We start from the raw sequence: 18,849 nt of genomic DNA, 5'->3' as shown, positions 1-18,849 counted from the left end.
CACTAATGGGCACTGATAGGCGGCACTGGTGGGCAATAATGGGCACTGGCGGGTGACACTAAAGGATGGCAATGATGGGCACTTGTGGGCAGCACTGATAGGGAGGACACTGGTGGGCATCACTGATGGGGAGGGCAATGGGGGGCTCCCTGAGCCCTGATTGCCATCCCTGGTGGCCATAGTGGGCATCCCTGGGGTCATAGTGGGCATCCCTGGGGTCATAGTGGGCATCCCTGGGGTCATAGTGGGCATCCCTGGTGGATCTAGTGGCATCCCCCCCCCCCGAGGGTCTGCACTGGTAATCAATGATCTGATTACCAGTGCCGACCCCCCCCCTGTCAGGGGAGCCGCCGATCGGCGCTCCTTTGCTCGTGCCTCTCGTGCCACGAACTAAGGAAAGCCGATCAACGGCTGTTCCTATTTACTATGTGACCAGCCGTGATTGGACACGGCTGATCACATGGTAAAGAGCCTCCGTCAGAGGCTCTTTACCGAGATCGGAGATGCAGGGTGTCAGACTGACACCTCGCATCACCGATCGCCGCTCTGCGCGCCCCCGGGGGGCGCCCAGAGCTGTGTTATCCTGCCGCCGTCATATGACGTCCGGTCAGGATAACTCAACCACATTCCCGCCGTCATTTTGTAATAGGGCGGGCCGTAAGTGGTTAAATTGTACTTTCTGATCATGCTCCTGTAAATTTGACGCTAGACTTAGGAATCCTATCACACAAGTTTTCTTCTTGGAGGCTTAGTGAGGACCTCTTGCAGGATAAGGTCACCACACAGGAGGTTACCTCTGAATTAGCGGCCTATTTTTCAATAAATGATTCTCCATATGTGAAGCCCACGATACTTTGGGAAGCTCATAAATAGGGATGGCCTTGCGGTTCGCCCGGCGGTCGGTTCGCGGCGAACTTTGCTTGTTCGTAGCCCGTCGATTTTGCGAACACATGGCGTTGTTCGTGGCAGCCATATTAGTTTACATTGGGGAGAACTTTGACCCATGACACAGCCATCAGGTGGAACGGGACAGCCAACTGAAACATTGCAGCACATGGACATACCCCCTACCTTATAAATAAACCTGAGCTGGCGGCCATTTCACATTCTGCTTTTTGTCAGTGTAGGGAGAGGTCTGCTGTGTGCACCAGGGACAGATTGTCAGTGACACAAATGACTCTGTTAAGATCCACAAAAGTCCTTTTAAGGGCTGGTATTTGGTATAGGTCTACAGTCTCTTTTGTCAGTGTAGGGGGAGGTTTGCTGTGTGCACCAGGGACAGATCGTCAGTGACACAAATCGCTCTGTTAAGGTCCACAAAAGTAATTTTAAGGGCTGGTATTTGGTATAGGTGTACTGTCTCTTTTGTCAGTGTAGGGAGAGGTCTGCTGTGTGCACCAGGGACAGATTGTATCCATAGAAAAATTCCCCTAAGGAGTGGGACTTTGAAGGCAATGACCAGGACTTGAGTATACCATGAGTATAAATGGTTTATTCAACACATGTGATACAAAATATAATTAACAAACAAATGGAAAAAATATAGCATGACATTAAAAAGTGGCCATAAGTTACATCTCATGTATTTGGGAATGACTGAGATGTCCACAGGAGACCAGGCGCGTTTCGGTCAATCGCCTTTTTCAATGGTCCAAAAAAGACAAATCTCAGACAGATGAGAACATCCTCTGTGAGACGGAGAAGAAGAAGGCCACGTAAAAGTTAAAATCAAGCGGATTAGAAAACTGTGTTTTCAAGAGCAGCTGCTGATGTCTATATGACTCTGATTGTATCTTTTTTCCTCCAAATGTGTAATTATCTATATTGTTATTCGTTATAGATTAGGGGAGGTCAGAGCCCCAATGTAATTTTGACAGGACAAGGTAGGAAAAGACCCCAGCAGCTAAGGTAGCCGTGCCTATCCAACAAATGTTCCCTCGAGGATCCCAAGCATCGGTCAGCAAAAGGTGGCGTCGTAAATATTCTGTAGGATCTTATATCTCCATTGGTTGGTGTCAATAGGAGATGAATTGTATGTCGGAATTGAAGGGTAACATATTCCTATAAATCGGTTACCTGAGTATCCAAGGGGGTATGAATAATGGCGCGCGCTATTATTCACAGATTGTAAGTGACACAAATCGCTCTCTGTTAAGGTCCACAAAAAGTCATTTTAAGGACTGGTATTTGTTATACGTGTGCAGTGCACTATATAGGGGTGTAATCCACTTATAATATACTTTCTAATATAGAAAGCATATTATAGTGGATTTGTATTGTGCACTGTGCAGCATTGTGACTGGTGTGTTGAGCGTTTCTGCAGCAATACTACAAACAGTACCAAACATACTGGCCATTTTTTTGTACAACTGGTGTGATAGACCAGTGGCCCCCCAATACCACATAATGAAGTGGGGTGTTATCTGAGTATACTTTTATAAGTGTATTTGTGTCCTGCAACAATATTGCCTCTTTTGCTGCATTTACTCTGCTACACACAGTGCCAAACTCACTGGCCAATTTTTTGTAAAACTGGTGTGATAGACCAGTGGCCCCCCAATACCACATATTGAAGTGGGGTGTTATCTGAGTATACTTGTATAAGTGTATTTGTGTCCTGCAACAATATTGCCTCTTTTGCTGCATTAACTCTGCTACACACAGTGCCAAACTCATTGGCCAATTTTTTGTAAAACTGGTGTGATAGACCAGTGGCCCCCCAATACCACATTTTGAAGTGGGGTGTTAGCTGAGTATACTTGTGTAAGTGTATTTGTGTCCTACAACAATATTGCCTCTTTTGCTGCATTAACCCTGCTACACACAGTGCCAAACTCACTTGCCAATGTTTTGTACAACTGGTGTGATAGACCAGTGGCCCCCCAATACCACATTGTGAAGTGGGGTGTTATCTGAGTATACTTGTATAAGTGTATTTGTGTCCTGCAACAATATTGCCTCTATTACTGCGTTAACCCTGCTACACACAGTGCCAAACTCACTGGCCAATTTTTTGTACAACTGGTGTGATAAACCAGTGGCCCCCCAATACCACATATTGAAGTGGGGTGTTATTTAACAGTATACATTTATAAGAGTGTATTTTAGTCCTGCAAAAATTTGGCCTCTTTTGCTGCGTTAACTGTGCTACACACAATGACAACAGTTACTGGCCAATTATTTGTAGAACTGGTGTGATAAACCTGTCGCCCCCAATACCACAGATTACAGCGAGGTGTTATATACCTTGTTCCACATATACTGCGCTTCTCTAGAGACTTTTGTCACAGGGTAATCTAAAAATTACAGGCAGAGGAAGAGGCAGGCCCTTACGCAGGGGTGGTAGGGGTAGGGCAGGAGCAGTAGGCCGGAGCTAAAGTGTGAAGTTTCATAAGGTGCGTTTGATTACGTCAAAGGAGCACCAGACTTGGTTGAGTGGCTCACTCAGCCTTCCTCTTCTGCACCCTTCTCATCCTCTCTATCTGCACCCTCTTCACTCTCTGCTGTGTGCACCCCCAAAGACTCCACCACCACCAACACCACCACCACCACCATATACCTTCCGCTTGAGTCACTGGAATTATTTTCCGATCCATCACAAGACATTTGCGATGCGCAGCCATTGTTGGCATTGGATCAGGAAGAGGAGGTAGCAACAGCCGCCACTCAGCAGTCTGAAGACAGTACCCAGAACAGCCCAAGGAGGTTGGTCCCCGCTGTTGCTGCCTACTCCAAGATCTCAAATGTTAGTGGTGGGGAAGGTGACGTGGATGATGACTTGTCTATGGACATCATGTGGGTGGCCACAAGAGAGGAAGAGGAGGGGAGTTCAGAGGGAGAGACGGAGAAGCAGGCAGAACTTGCATTGCACAGGAGGTACAAAGCGGACTGCAAATGTATCAGGAGGGAGCCATCAACCATATACAGAAAGGGGGTAGGAGAAGAAAAGAAGTGCCACCTCAGTGTAGATTAAAAGGTTATTTATTACATAAAAACAACGTAGTAACTCACACAGAGGAAATAGTTGATCAGCAAATAGTGATGATTCATCTGCAACACTGCAGGGATGTTAGGGAGGTACACTGTGGCGGCCGTGGCCCTGGCTGTGCCAGTGAAGTCCGACACTTCCTGTGTCGCAGCGTTCAGTATCCAGGCTTACATCCAATAGTGGCAGGGGGGTGCTCGCGTTCGGAGCATGCATGCTCCTTCCTCAGGCGATGCTGATTTGTGTGTCAGACTGGGAGTTTCATAGCTGAGGGACTCAGGGGGCGGGAGCTTGTTGCTGTGGAGATGCGATATATACAATGAGTCATCAGGTCAGAACAGGAAGTCATATGACAGAAAGTCTCCGGGGGGTGGGGGCCTGTTGCTGTGGAGATGTGTTATATATACAATGAGTAATCTGGCCGAAACAGAAAGTCATATGACAGAGAGTCTCCGGGGGGTGGGGGCCTGTTGCTGTTGAGATGCGGTGTATACAATCAGTTGTAAAAAAAAAAAAAAAAGTTTGAAATAATTAAAAAAAAAAATAAATAATAAAAAAAATTATGAAAAAATTGATGATATTTAACCTTGAAAAATAAGAGATAATGCATATATACTCATATGTATAGGCACGTAAAGATAGGAATGAGATAAGTCCATGATGGAGAGTAGGGATGATCGGACGGTTCGGGTCCACCATCGGTTCGACCCGAACATTGGGTGTTCGAGGTTCGTCCGAATTTAGAACTTTTTGCCCAAAAAGTTCGGAATTCGGCAACCAGAACCGCCCAAAATGCAATGCTTCAGGAAATGGGCTTTAACAGCCAGTGATTGGACCAGAACCATTAGCAAAAGCCAATTGAGGGGGCAGGAGAATGCTAGGAATTTGATTGGAGTGACTAGGGGGTCCCTAGACCAATCATTAGTGAATACGCCCCCCAGTATATACTGTAAGATCGCCCCCGCCATATTCCTAGCATTGTTATACTGGACATGGAAGAGAATGGAAGCAGTTCTGTTAATTTTACTTTAAAAGTGTCATTTAGCTATTTTTAGTGTGAGGAAAGGGATATCTAGTGTAGTTAGAGTGCTCCTTTACACTTAAGTTAGCTTCAAAAATTGAGTTTCTGTAGGGAAAGTGTTAAGTGTAAGGGGACCGTAGTGTAGTGTAGGGTTAACTGGCAGTGACTGCTATGGCAGGGTGACAAAACCCTTCCATAGCAGGGTGACCGCTATAGAGAAATGATCATTTCTCTGAATAGCCTTGTAACTGGAATATGGCTTCTCACCAGCCAAGCATTTTTTATGCTGCAGGGGCTGCCACTGCCAGTGCTTTTTTGAGGACATGTTTGATGTCAGACATGACATCTGAACATGTGTATAGGGGGTATATATAGACATATATGTCTGAATATATACCCCTAGACATATATAGGTGTGATAGTAGCAGAAATAAATGCTTGCGCTAATGAAATCATTTACAGGAATATATTTCTGCTACTATCACACCTATATATGTCTAGGGGTATATATTCAGACATATATGTGTATATATACCCCCTATACACATGTTCAGATGTTTTGCCTGCCTCAAAAGAACCCAAAAAAATGCCAAAAAAACGCTAGCGTCAAAAAAAAAAAAAATGCCCAGGTGTGTTTTTGCTGGCACTATACACAAGTTCAGATATTTTTCCTGACTGCAAAGATCCCAAAAAAATGCCTTCTATTAAACCGGCAAGGTGTTACAGGAGCGAAGCAAACCCCCTGTCAGAAAGTTTTCTAATACAAACAATCTTTTTTTTCTGGTTCTAGACATGCTACAGAGCTGAAACTTCACATGTACACCTTTTAGACCCCCCAGATCTGAAATCCAAAGTCTCTTTTTTTTTTTTAATTTTTCAATAATTTGCTTTTTTATCAAAAATGACAATTTTTAAGAACTTTTTTTTGTGTGATTTTGGTCTGGGGGGTCTAAAAGCTGTACCTGTGAAGTTTCAGCTCTGTAGCATGTCCAGAACCAGAAAAAAAGATCATATAGGTGTTAAAGTTAAAGGAGGGTCCCGACCCACATCCCTGTTCTACTGAAAAATTATCTTTTTTTTTTTCATGGTTCTGGACATGCTACAGAGCTGAAACTTCACATGCACACCTTTTAGACCCCCCAGATACTAAATCCAAAAAATCAAAAAATCTCTCCTTTTTTTTTAAATTTTTTCAATAATTGGCTTTTTTTATCAAAAATGACAATTTTTAAGAACTTTTTTTGTGTGATTATTAGTTAATGGGGCATGACCCAGAACCCTAGGCACTTTTTAGGGGCATTTATTGGGTTTTAGGGCTTCAAAATGGTGTTTTTTGATTACCGAAGTTCGGGTCCCATTGATTTCAATGGGGTTCTGAAATCCGAACCGAACTTTTGGAAAATTCGGGTGTTCTGGTCGAACCGAACTTTTCAAAAGTTTGATCATCCTTAATGGAGAGGGGCTTCTCATAGTTAATTGAGATGAGGGTGGTAGTATTTAAAGGTAGAGGAAAAAGCAGAATATGAAGTATTCTGGAGAAATAATGCAGGATATGAAGTATTGCTATATTTAGGATAATCAGTAGTAGTTTTAAAGTAGTGGGTTCACCTCAAATTCTTCGTTTAAGCCCCCCAGTGTCAGGGAGTCCAGGCGATATATCCAATAGGATTCTCGAGCACATAGGCGTTTAACAGTCACATCTGGCACTCCCAGGACGCCGGCACATGGCTCCGCAGTGTGGTCTTTTTTTAATGTGTCCGCTGCTGAGAACAGTGTTACCATCTGCAGCCTTTGCAGTCAATGCATAAGTCGCAGTAAGCCCAACATTCACCTAGGGACGACCGCCTTAAGAAGGCACCTGAACTCCCATCACCGAGCCCAGTGGGAGCAACACCATCAGAACCAACAAAGCCACACTCCAGGCTCTCACCATCCAGCCTCTTCTCCTTTCTCCTCACAATTGTCCTCCACTCCACCTTCCATGATGCCATCGTCACGTTGTTCTGGAAAAAGGCAGGATTCTGTGCCCCAAATATTGGAGCGTAAAAAAAATAATGATGCCGGATAACCCTCTTGCCCAACGTTTGACTGCTGGCTTGTCAGAACTGATAGCCCGCCAACTACTGCTATATCCACTGGTGGACTCAGAGGCCTTTCGGAAATTTGTGGCCATTGGAACACCACAATGGAAGGTCCCAGGCAGGAAATATTTCTCACAGAAGGGCATTCCAGAGCTGTATGGCCATGTTCAGCGGCAAGTGAATATATCTCTGGCACACAGTGTTGGTGCTAAGACACATCTGACCACAGACATATGGTCTAGCAAACACAGGCAGGGAAGGTATATCACTTTTACTGCCCACTGGGTGAACCTTCTGACGGCCTTCAAGCATGTAACCGTGGCACCCGTGTAGATTTGGTTTTACCACCACGGATTGCATGCAGGCCTGCCTCTTCTTCTCCTCCTCCTCCATCCTCCCTCTCCTCCTCGGCTGACTCCTCCTTTTCCGCTGCTACCGTCTCTTTCGCTGCGCCGCCCAAGATCCCCAGAACCTATTCCACATGCCAGGTGAGACGTTGCCATGCTGTGCTGCGTCTGTTGTGCATGGAAGCCTAGAGCCACACTGGTCCTGCACTCCTTTCAGCTTTGCGTTCATAGGCAGATCAGTGGCTGACACCGCTCAATTTGACAGCTGGTAAAGTGGTGTGCGACAACGGTGCCAATCTGCTGAGCGCGCTGAAACAGGGAAAAATAACACACGTGCCATGCATGGCACACATCCTGAACTTGGTCATGCAGTGATTTGTTGCCAAATACCCTGGGGTCCAGGACGTCTTGCGGCAGGCCAGGAAAATCTCGGGCCATTTCAGAAGATCTTACACAGCCATGGCTCGCCTTGCTGACATTCACAACCTGCCCGTCAGGCGTCTTATTTGTGACTGCCCGACGCGATGGAACTCAACGTTGCATATACTTGATAGGCTTCTCCAGCAGAAACGTGCAGTTAACGACTACTTGTACGAACTCTGCGGCAGGACAGGTTCTGGGGAGCTTGGTTTTTTTTTCACCTCGCCAGTGGCTGCACATATGCGACACATGCAGACTTCTGCAGCCATTCGATGAGATCACCAAACTGGTCAGTCACGGCCAGGGCGCCATCAGTGACATCGTACCTTACGCCTTGTGTTACCTTACCATTGCGTTGTGTCATTGATCAAGCCGTCGAGGAGCAGGAGCAGGAAGATGAGGAAGTCGCAATGTTGGATGAATTCCCAGGGGGTACTACTCCATTTGAGACAATTTATTGAGAAGCTCAGTTGAGGGGGTATAGATTAATATATCTAGTTAAGGGTGCATCCATCCCAGAATTATGAAACAAGAATAACCTGTGAGGTTAGTCCCAACCAAGGACCTCCTCCAAGGAAAGAACGGGGGAATGGGATGTTTCTGATGCTAAATGTAAATCATGGGGTCCTACATTCAGTTCCTTAGTACATGTGTATGTATGGCATATTTGGAACCTGATTTGTTTCTTGGTTTTTATTAGGCATCTTGGGGAATGTCTACATGTCTTTACACTCTGTATATTTTATTTACTTGATTTATATATGTTAATAAAGGATAAATCTTTTTAAACCATCTACATCTCCTGCTTTACTATCACCATTGACCATACGTCTGTATGATTTACATTTAGCATCAGAAACATCCCATTCTCCCGTTCCTTCCTTGGAGGAGGTCCTTGGTTGGGACTAACCTCACAGGTTATTCTTGTTCCATTTGAGACAAGTCAACAACAGGAGTCTGAAGAGGAGTCAGAGGAGGATGGTGCCAGGGCGGATGAGGAGGAGCAAGAAGAACATGCTTTAAATCTTTCTGGGATCCCTGGTGTTATCCGTGGATGGGGGGAGGAGAACAAGGACGACATTATCCTGGATGATGAGCTGGAGCCAGGCTACTACACCGCTTCCAGTTTAGTGCGAATGGGGGCCTTCATGCTCCAGTGTTTTAAGGGAGACCCCCGTATAAAAAGCATAAAGGGCAAGGACCAGTACTGGGTGGCAACGTACTTAGACCCCCGGTACAAACAAAAAATGGCGGAAATGTTACCACCATCACAGAGGGCGGTCAGAATGCAGCACTTCCAGGCCTTGCTGTGAGAAATGCTGCATTCTGCTTTTGCGTGTGCTGGCAGAGGAATTTCCAGTCACAGAGAGACAGTTGCGGGTAGCAATCCAACAGCGCCTGCAAGAAGAGGGTGGTTTGAAGATGTGTTGGTCACTTCAGATATGAGATCCTTCTTTCAGCCGACCATCGACAGCTGTACTCCGGATCCAGCATTAGGGAACGCCTAGACTACATCGGGTTAACGGCCGATGTGGTAGCTCCGAGGAGTGATGAACCCCTGGACTACTGGGTGGGCAGGCTTGACCTTTGGACAGAGCTTGCACAATTTGCAATGGAACTGTTGGCTTGCCCCCCATCCAGTGTCCTGTCCGAAAGGACGTTCAGCGCAGCAGGGGGGATCGTGTCTGATGAGCGCACTCGCCTAGCTCATGACAGTGTAGACTACCTCACATTTATAAAAATTAATGAGGCATGGATCTCTGCGGAATTCAACACATGTGACCAGTAGACCATGTTTCATTGAAATTGACAGACCAGAAATATCCGCCAGACCGCCATCCACCCACAACAATTCATGGTCCTTATCTTCGCTAAACACAGTGGCATAAAAGGCATTTCATGTCCATTGAATGCCTAATTTTTGGGGCCTTTTCATGGCCAACAATTATTTTTTTCTGTCAATGTGCACAGCTAGTAAGTCTTTTGTGGCTGCAAATATGAGCTAAAGGTTTTTAAAGTTCGCCTCCCATTAACCACTTGCCGACTGCCTAACGACTATCTACCTACGTCGCTAGCCTGTGAGGGTCTAGGGAGCGAGCGCGCGCCGCCAGAGGCATGCTCCCGCGTGGTCACGGACCCCCCCCCGCGCGTGTGACCGGTGGACACGATGTCCGCCGGTCACTCTGCGATCACCGCTGCAGAGGGAGAAAGTCAGGCGGCTAGTGTAAACAAACCGCCTGTCATTCTCCCCTGTGTAGAAACTGTGATTACACGGTTCTACTATGTAGAACCGTTGATCACTGTTTCTACAGCTCAACAGACAGCCAATCACAGTTAGAATCACGCCCCTAGGGACACACACAGCCCCTCCCTCTCAAATAAAGTTAACCCCTTCACTACCAGTGTAATTTTGCAGTAACAGTGCAGTAATGTCACTGGTAACCCCAAAAGTGTCAAAAATGTCAGTCAAGGGTCCGATCTGTCCGCCGCAATGTCGCAGTACCGCAAAAAAAAATCGCAGATCGCCGCCATTACGCGTTAAAAAAAAACAACAAAAATGACAAAAATCTTTCCCTTTGTTAGTAAACGCAATAAATTTTGCGCAAACCAATCAAAATACGCTTTTTGCGATTTTTTTACCAAGCATAGGTAGCATAAAACAAATTGGCCGAAAATGTTAAAAAATTTTGATTTTTACATTTTTTTGGGGGGAATTTCATATAAAAAAATGTGAAAAATATTGTTATTTTTGAAATATTGACGCTCTTTTTTTGTTTATAGCGCATGATCAAAAAATCGCACAGGTGATCAAATACCACCAAAAGAAAGCTCTGTTTGTGGGGAAAAAAAGGACGTCAAATTAGTTTAGGTACAGCGTCGCACGACCGCGCAATTGTCCGTTAAATTCACGCAGTGCCGAATCTCAAAATACCCCCTGGTCAGGAAGGGGGTAAAATCTTCCGGGGCTTAAGTGGTTAAAGTCAATGGGGCCCGCCCTGCGGTTTGTGTATACTTTTACAGACTGTTATGCCCTCTTGCTCTTCATGATGGTTTTCAGTCCTGTTGGGTATCAGGATTTTGTTATTTTATTGTTGGGATTTACAGCCATACCTCTATTCCTTGGTAAAACTCTGATTTGTATTCATGCCCATGATAACATGGAATTTGTTTTGGGTTCTCATTGCTCACATTGTTTCCAGAGCATTTTATGATATTGCTTTACACTGGCTCCATTGTGGGTTCACTGTATGGTATTGTGGTACTCCTTATTTTTATAGCTATATACCTAGGATTTAAACAATACTTTCTGCTTATTTCCATCTAACTCTCCCCTCTTTCTACTACAGCCGGTACTGCCTTCTTGTAATCTACCTTTAATGTTGGCTTTTACATAGAAGTTTCATTAGTCCATGTTATCACATAGATCTTTCTGAGCTACTATTGTGTGTGGGCTATGTAACATACGGTTTTGTAATTTTGAAAGATGTTCTCTGCCTCTCTGCTATTCATAGTTCATTTGATTGCTCTGGCCCTGATTAAAAAAAAACAAAAAAAAAAACACAAAAGAGGGGGAAGGGATAACTCAGCTGGTGTCACGTTATGCTTAATGAACTAAAGCATGGGTGTCCAACCTTTTGGCTTCTCTGGGCCACATTGAGTGTAGAGAAATTTTCTCGGGCCGCATATAAAATATAAACTATAGTTAAGGTATATAAGTAATAAAGCGCGCCGCGCCCTTCCCGCGCTGCTGCCCCCCCCCCAGCACTAATTTAACACAACTAGAGGATGATCCCTTCCGAGGCAGCCTCTGCCTACAGTTAGTTGGAAGCCGCTGTGGCCATGCACCCGACCTGACTTCCTTCTTCCCCATCAAAAAAAAAAAAAATTGACAGGGGGCAGTGGGCCGCATTGCCTGGGGCTCTGGGCCACAGGTTGGACATGCCTGAACTAAAGTATAATGTGTTAAGGACATGGGTTTTATGCGACCTTTTGCCACATATCAGGCTTCAAACATAAAGATATAAAACTGTAATTTTTTGTGAAAAAATATTCAGCCCCTTTACTTTCAGTGCAGCAAACTCTCCCCAGAAGTTCAGTGAGGATCTCTGAATGATCCAATGTTGACCTAAATGACTAATGATGATAAATAGAATCCACCTGTGTGTAATCAAGTCTCCGTATGAATGCACCTGCACTGTGATAGTCTCAGAGGTCCGTTTAAAGCGCAGTGAGCATCATGAAGAACAAGGAACACACAAAAAGGAACACACCAGGCAGGTCCGAGATACTGTTGTGGAGAAGTTTAAAGCCGGATTTGGATACAAAAAGATTTCCCAAGCTTTAAACATCCCAAGGAGCACTGTGCAAGCGATAATATTGAAATGGAAGGAGTATCAGACCACTGCAAATCTATGAAGACCTGGCCGTCCCTCTAAACTTTCAGCTCATACAAGGAGAACACTGATCAGAGATGCAGCCAAGAGGCCCATGATCACTCTGGATGAACTGCAGAGATCTACAGCTGAGGTGGGAGACTCTTTCCATAGAACAACAATCAGTCGTATACTGCACAAATCTGACCTTTATGGAAGAGTGGCAAGAAGAAAGACTTTTTCTTAAAGATATCCATAAAAAGTGTAGTTTAAAGTTTGCCACAAACCACCTGGGAGACACACCAAACATGTGGAAGAAGGTGCTCTGGTCAGATGAAACCAAAATCAAACTTTTTGGCAACAATGCAAAATGTTATGTTTGGCGTAAAAGCAACACAGCTCATCACCCTGAACACACCATCCCCACTGTCAAACATGGTGGTGACAGCATCATGGTTTGGGCCTGCTTTTCTTCAGCAGGGACAGGGAAGATGGTTAAAATTGATGGGAAGATGGAAGGAGCCAAATACAGGACCATTCTGGAAGAAAACCTGATGGAGTCTGCAAAAGACCTGAGACTGGGACGGAGATTTGTCTTCCAACAAGGCAATGATCCAAAACATAAAGCAAAATCTACAATAGAATGGATCACAAATAAACATATCCAGGTGTTAGAATGGCCAAGTCAAAGTCCAGACCTGAATCCAATCGAGAATCTGTGGAAAGAACTGAAAACTGCTGTTCACAAATGCTCTCCATCCAACCTTACTGAGCTCGAGCTGTTTTGTAAGGAGGAATGGGCAAAAATTTCAGTCTCTCGATGTGCAAAACTGATAGAGACATACCCCAAGCAACTTACAGCTGTAATCGCAGTAAAAGGTGGTGCTACAAAGTATTAACTTAAGGGGGCTGAATAATTTTGCACGCCCAATTTTTCAGTTTTTTATTTGTTAACAAAGTTTGAAATATCCAATACATGTCCTTCCACTTCATGATTGTATCATACTTGTTGTTGATTTTTCACAAAAAATTACAGTTTTATATCTTTATGTTTGAAGCCTGAAATGTGGCAAAAGGTCGCAAAGTTCAAGGGGGCCGAATACTTTCGCAAGGCACTGTATATATATATATATATATACAGTATATATACATGTGTGTGTATATATATATATATATATATATATATATATATACAGTAAAACCTTGGTTTGAGAGTAACTTGGTTTGAGAGCGCTTTGCAAGACAAGCAAATTTTTTAAATAAATTTTGACTTGATATACAAGCGATGTCTTGATATACAAGTAGCGTCATGTCACAACTGGGTATAAAAGAGAAGAGAGGCACCTCTAAGTGTAGCAATATGGTTACATGAAGATTCAATATTTAGCAGCTTACATGGTTGATGATTAAAACAGGCACATCTAAGTATGCAGGCATCTGGAGTAAAGCTGTCCACATAGACCATCCTCCGCACTGCCATCTTCATCACACCCTTCCACGCTGCGCTCCACGAGCGATTCAAAGTCTCGCTTTCAGATCACTCTACTGCAGGGTAGTCTTCCCAATCACAATTGCAGACTGACATCGGTGAGAGCCAGTGGTTCAGAAGATGGTCTATGTGGACAGCTTTACCCCAGATGCCTGCATACTTAGATGTGCCTCTTTAATCATCAACCATATGAGTTGCTAAATGTTGTACCTTCATTAAATGTCCCCATACTGCTACACTTAGAGGCGCCTCTCTTCTCTTTTATACTCTAGCTCCTGCTGGATTTCCCTAGTGGAGGCGCCATTTGTGGATGGACATTTTATGATGACACAACCTATCACATTGCTATAATCTTTGTATATAGACTATAAACTGAAAGTCTTATGAATAATTGGTTGTGGAACGAATCATCTGAGTTTCCATTATTTCTTATGGGAAAATTTGCTTTGATATAAGAGTGCTTTGGATTACAAGCATGTTTCCGGAACAAATTATGCTCACAATCCAAGGTTTTACTGTATATATATATATATATATATATATATATATATCTGTGATATTCATAAACAATGTTTTATTGAATCTGTGAATGAATGGATGGCCAACGAATGAAGGATTATGAGGTGTGTGTGTGTAACTACAGACTGGAGGGATCTTTGATTTGAGACTTTAGCCAGTCTGAGTACAATCCTGTAAGATAATGTTGTATTGCATCCAACATAGGTCTGGGTCATGCTTAATAGATGCACAAGATTTATTGTTTAATTATCGAAGGCAAGAATATTGGTGTTGTTATTAGGTAACTAATAAAACTGCATTTTTGTATAACTGAAAATGTACACAAAATAGTTGCTTACCTCATGAAGTTTATTATGTCTCTACTCCTACCCTGGGAGTCGATGTTGCTAAGCTCGGTAATGAGATTGTGGTAAAGAAATAGGTAAAATTATGGATAAGTAAGAATTACTAAGATTAAGTAACCATGATTGAAATACAGTTTTGCAAGTGTTATATATGCTCTTGAAGAAGATGCTAAGGTTTATTGGTGGGAAGGTTTATTTGGTTACAGTTATAAAGTAATTGTCTTTTGAGTATTTTAATTTTATATTGTTCATAACCATTACTGTTTTTATTTGCTTATGATACTCATGTAATGCAAAGTTAAGAAACAATGTTCTGAGCTAGAATCTGCACTTAAGTAAGGTATAAGGTTTTGTTCTGGGACTCCTTGGTTCCACTTAGGTCCAGAGGATAAGGAACTGAAGGTGTTTTGCCTCAGGTCACTTCTGAATCCAATCTGAGACTTGGAGCTCTGTTTCTAATTTGTTGAAATCTGCTGCAATTTTGGGGTTGAGAAACATTTAAAATTAAATATATTGTATATATATGTCTAGTAAATGTAGTAAATGTTATGGGCATCTATACATATAGACACACACACACACACACATATATATATATATATATATATATATATATATATATATATATATATATATATGTGTGTGTGTATATATGTGCATACATATACATATAGTGTGTGATGGGTTCACATACTCAGGCACATGGGACAGGCCAGTGACAAGTCTATTTAACACAACAAAAAGTAAGTAAGGTAAGGCCACATTGGTATTTGGGAATAGATATTTATCTAATTAGACATTTCAAAGGGGACTTGTTGACCAGAACAGAGACTGACCAAACCCGGTTGACCTTTACATATCAAAGGGGCAGATAATGACCCTGTGCTATGTCAATTTTAATAAAAGACCACCTCAGCCTTTGAAGAGCCTACCTAATTAGTAGTCAAAGAATGAAAATTAGGACATTTCCTGAAGGGTTTTATGACTGCAGTTGTCCATAGCCAAAGGGGCATTATCCACCCAGAAAGATAAAAGCAGATCAAAAGCCTAATAAAACTGGCAATCAAATTGCTTATCCTGGTCACCAATGAGGAAAAAAAGGTATATTAGAATTGGGTTGTTTTGTCTAAGGTTATGACAGGAGAAGCTAGGTTCTCTGAAGGAGAAATAAATGTCCTGTCATCCATCTTGTATGTACCTCTGTTGACTTTTGTGAAGTCTCAATAAATGCATCTCTCTGGGAGAACTGGGTTGTTGCAAGAATAACTTGCATTTTAGTAATAATTAATTAATACTACCATTACTATTATATCACTACAGTAACGAAATCTGTTGCTAGAAAACTATTTATTTCTTGCCAAGCCATCATTTTGGAGACATTTCTCTACCTTTCATAAGCTGAAGGTTGAAAGAAATTCCTGTTCCTGAAAGGTTTCTGGGAATGCCTAGAGGAAGATGCCGACCCAGGGCCTTAAAGTCTCATTGAACGCACAAGAACGAAATCTGAGTTTCCAGCCTGAAGACCCAAAGGATGATTTCTTTGCAACATCAGTTCCAGTCTGTTTGTGGATGCCAAGTTCTGTACATACTGAGAGGCGAGTCTTTAATGGGGTAGTAAATCTCTCCTGGCTGCACGGGTAGGTACAGAATATTTGGAGGTAGTGTAGAAGTTTAGAAATTGAACTTGAGGAAGTGAAATGATATGGACTTTTTACAATTTTGAATTTGCAAGGCTCAATACAAGAGAGATTATAATTTTTAATTTTTTTTTAATCTTTTCATGGACATTTGCTATACAATTGAGGTGATCTTCATTTATGTATTATCTGGCCATATGTTAAATCAATGTGTGTACTGTCGTTCGTTTCTATAGATGTTCATAAAAGATAGGCCAATACATTTATAGGAAACCAATCCAGGATGACCCATATTGGAGGAAAGATTTATAATTGTCACTTTCGTGACAAACAAAAGGATTTTGATAGGAATGTTTTATTTAAATGTTATAGTCATGCTTATTTGAATGATCGGAGTTCTACTTTAAACTTGTATTGAAAGTCTCTGTATCTGAGATATTCTTGCTTTACATTTCCTTCAATTGTTCCTGAAGTCGTGGGAATGCTTCTTCGCCATATAGTATTTTTGAGATGTTATCTACATATTTCCTGTGAAGATATATTTCTAGGTGTTTTTCCTGTAGGTGTGTAGAGTGGAAATATTTCTTGTTTTGTATATAGGAGTCAGAGTTACATTAAAAGTTAAGTAACCCATTCAATACTTATGTGTGAGTGCGTTGCTTTCAGGGCTCTGAAATCATGGACATGTGGAATGGAAAAATTATGTCGGCTAAGCTTCGTAGTGAATACATAGATAAATCCCTTAGATAGATAGATACAGTTGTAGTTCTGGGATGATCTTTAATTATAAAGTAATATAGAAAGGGAATATGATGTGTAACATTAACTTGTTATATATCAGGTATGATATTCCTTTAGAGCTCAGTCAACAGTCTTGGGTATTAGAGCCAGCGGGATAGAGCACAAAATCGGGGCATATGCCGATAAACTTTTGTTTTTTATCTCTTATCCAGCTAAGGCTCTTGCCTCTTTGCTGAATATTTTCAGCCAGTATGGGGATCTGTCTAACTGTAAAATCAATTATGGTAAATCCAAATCACTTAATGTTTCTTTACCAGAAGCTTTAGTTCAGAGTCTGAAGGCAGACTTTTCCATTCAGTGGGCAAGACCGCACCTCAAATATTTGGGTGTTAGATTCACCGCTGACCCCTCCACTTTATCTGAAGCAAATGTTCGACCCTTACTGCAGAAGATACAATCTGATCTAGGCAAATGGCAAACACTGACTCTGACTTGGTTCAGTAGGTGTAATTCACTTAAAATGACCATCCTTCCTCAGCTTCTGTATTTGATACAGACACTTTCAATTTATGTCCCCCTAGCTTTTTTTTGCCCACCTGCGGGCCTTGATGAGGTCCTACATCTGGGCAAAACAACACCTGTGCTTGAGCTTTTCTCTTCTACCTCTACCTAAGGCAAAAGGGGGGATAGGCCTCCCAGATATCAACAGGTATTTTAAAGTATCTCACCTGACTAGAGTAATAAACTGGAGTGCACAATTATCATCAAAACGTTGGGTGCCAGGTGAACAAGAAAGTACCTCTATTTCACTTTCTATTTTAGCTTGGGTCCCCCCCAGCTGCATGGAATAATCTTAAAAAGCATCCGACAATTGGGCTAACCCTAAAGACTGAGCAGTATCCATTTTTGAGTTGAGTGTTTTGGTTTTGTTGTATATAGTGGAGTTTGCTCCCCCACCCATGTATAGGGTAGGTCGCTTCAACCTTTGAGGACTTTATTGTGCTGCTTTCTGTTTTTGCACATTTAAGTTAACCAGTATATCCCTGGACCCTTCACCGCTTTTTTTCTGTGTGATAAGACACCCTGATTTTCCAGCCAGTAGGGATAGTAAACAACTAAGTCGTCTCTTAGTGGCTGACAAGGACAGAATTCAACACTTTATTTTAAATCTAGACTGGATGAATCCTACAGAGATCCAAATGCTGCTCTCACCTCCGTTAGATCCTCTATCGGCACTCCAAGTCCAGACATTTTAGATCGTTACTGCATGCTGAAAACTATGTGAGGCCACTATCTCCTTTTAAATCTATGTGCTACAATATTGCACCTACGCAAAACTTGTTGTCAGCGGTCTTTTAGAGGACTTTGTTCCTCCTTACATCCAGAAGTGGGGAGCTGAATTGCATCTCATCTTTACTAAACCTCTGATAAAGAGAGCTATCTTACTTGCGCACCAGGCGCCCCTGGCAAACAGGTTCCAAGAAGTTACAAGCTTTTGATGAGTTGATTACGGGTACTGGAACTGTTACATAAACAGTTCCCTCAGCTTTCCTCTACCTGTTGGCAATGTCAGCAAGGCTTGGGATCATTGATTCCTATGTTCTGGGACTGCTAGGTTCCCCTCCCATTTTGGCAGGAGGAACGTAAAAAAATTTACCAACATACAACAGTGGATTCAAGGAGTAACCCTATTGGATACCTGCTGAATATTAATGAGGTGCCAATGAGGGGTTACGTACTCTTTCACAGCTCAACTCTTGGTGGCAGCCAGAGCGTGTGTTCCAGCTCTGTGGAAGTTCACTACACCCCCATCGATGAGGATGTGGTTCAATAAATTAAATTAAATTTACAAGATGGAACAACTGACAGCCACATTTTACAGCAAGCAGGAA

At 42.7% G+C, this 18,849-nt stretch overlaps 1 protein-coding gene across 1 annotated transcript in view; it reads left to right on the top strand.

Annotated features, from left to right (window-relative positions):
• LOC309546408 (solute carrier family 13 member 2-like) overlaps window positions 1-18,849 on the top strand; it is a gene marked incomplete at its 3' end in the record, with an annotated part of 167,854 nt that overhangs the window by 25,197 nt on the left and 123,808 nt on the right. The window lies entirely within an intron of this gene.

The sequence above is a fragment of the Pelophylax lessonae genome (assembly GCF_965119305.1).
Source record: "Pelophylax lessonae genome assembly, chromosome: 2".
In the NCBI taxonomy this organism is placed as follows: Eukaryota; Metazoa; Chordata; class Amphibia; order Anura; family Ranidae; genus Pelophylax; species Pelophylax lessonae.
The sequence above is the reverse complement of the archived record's forward strand: the minus strand, read 5'-3'. Positions and strand labels throughout refer to the sequence as shown.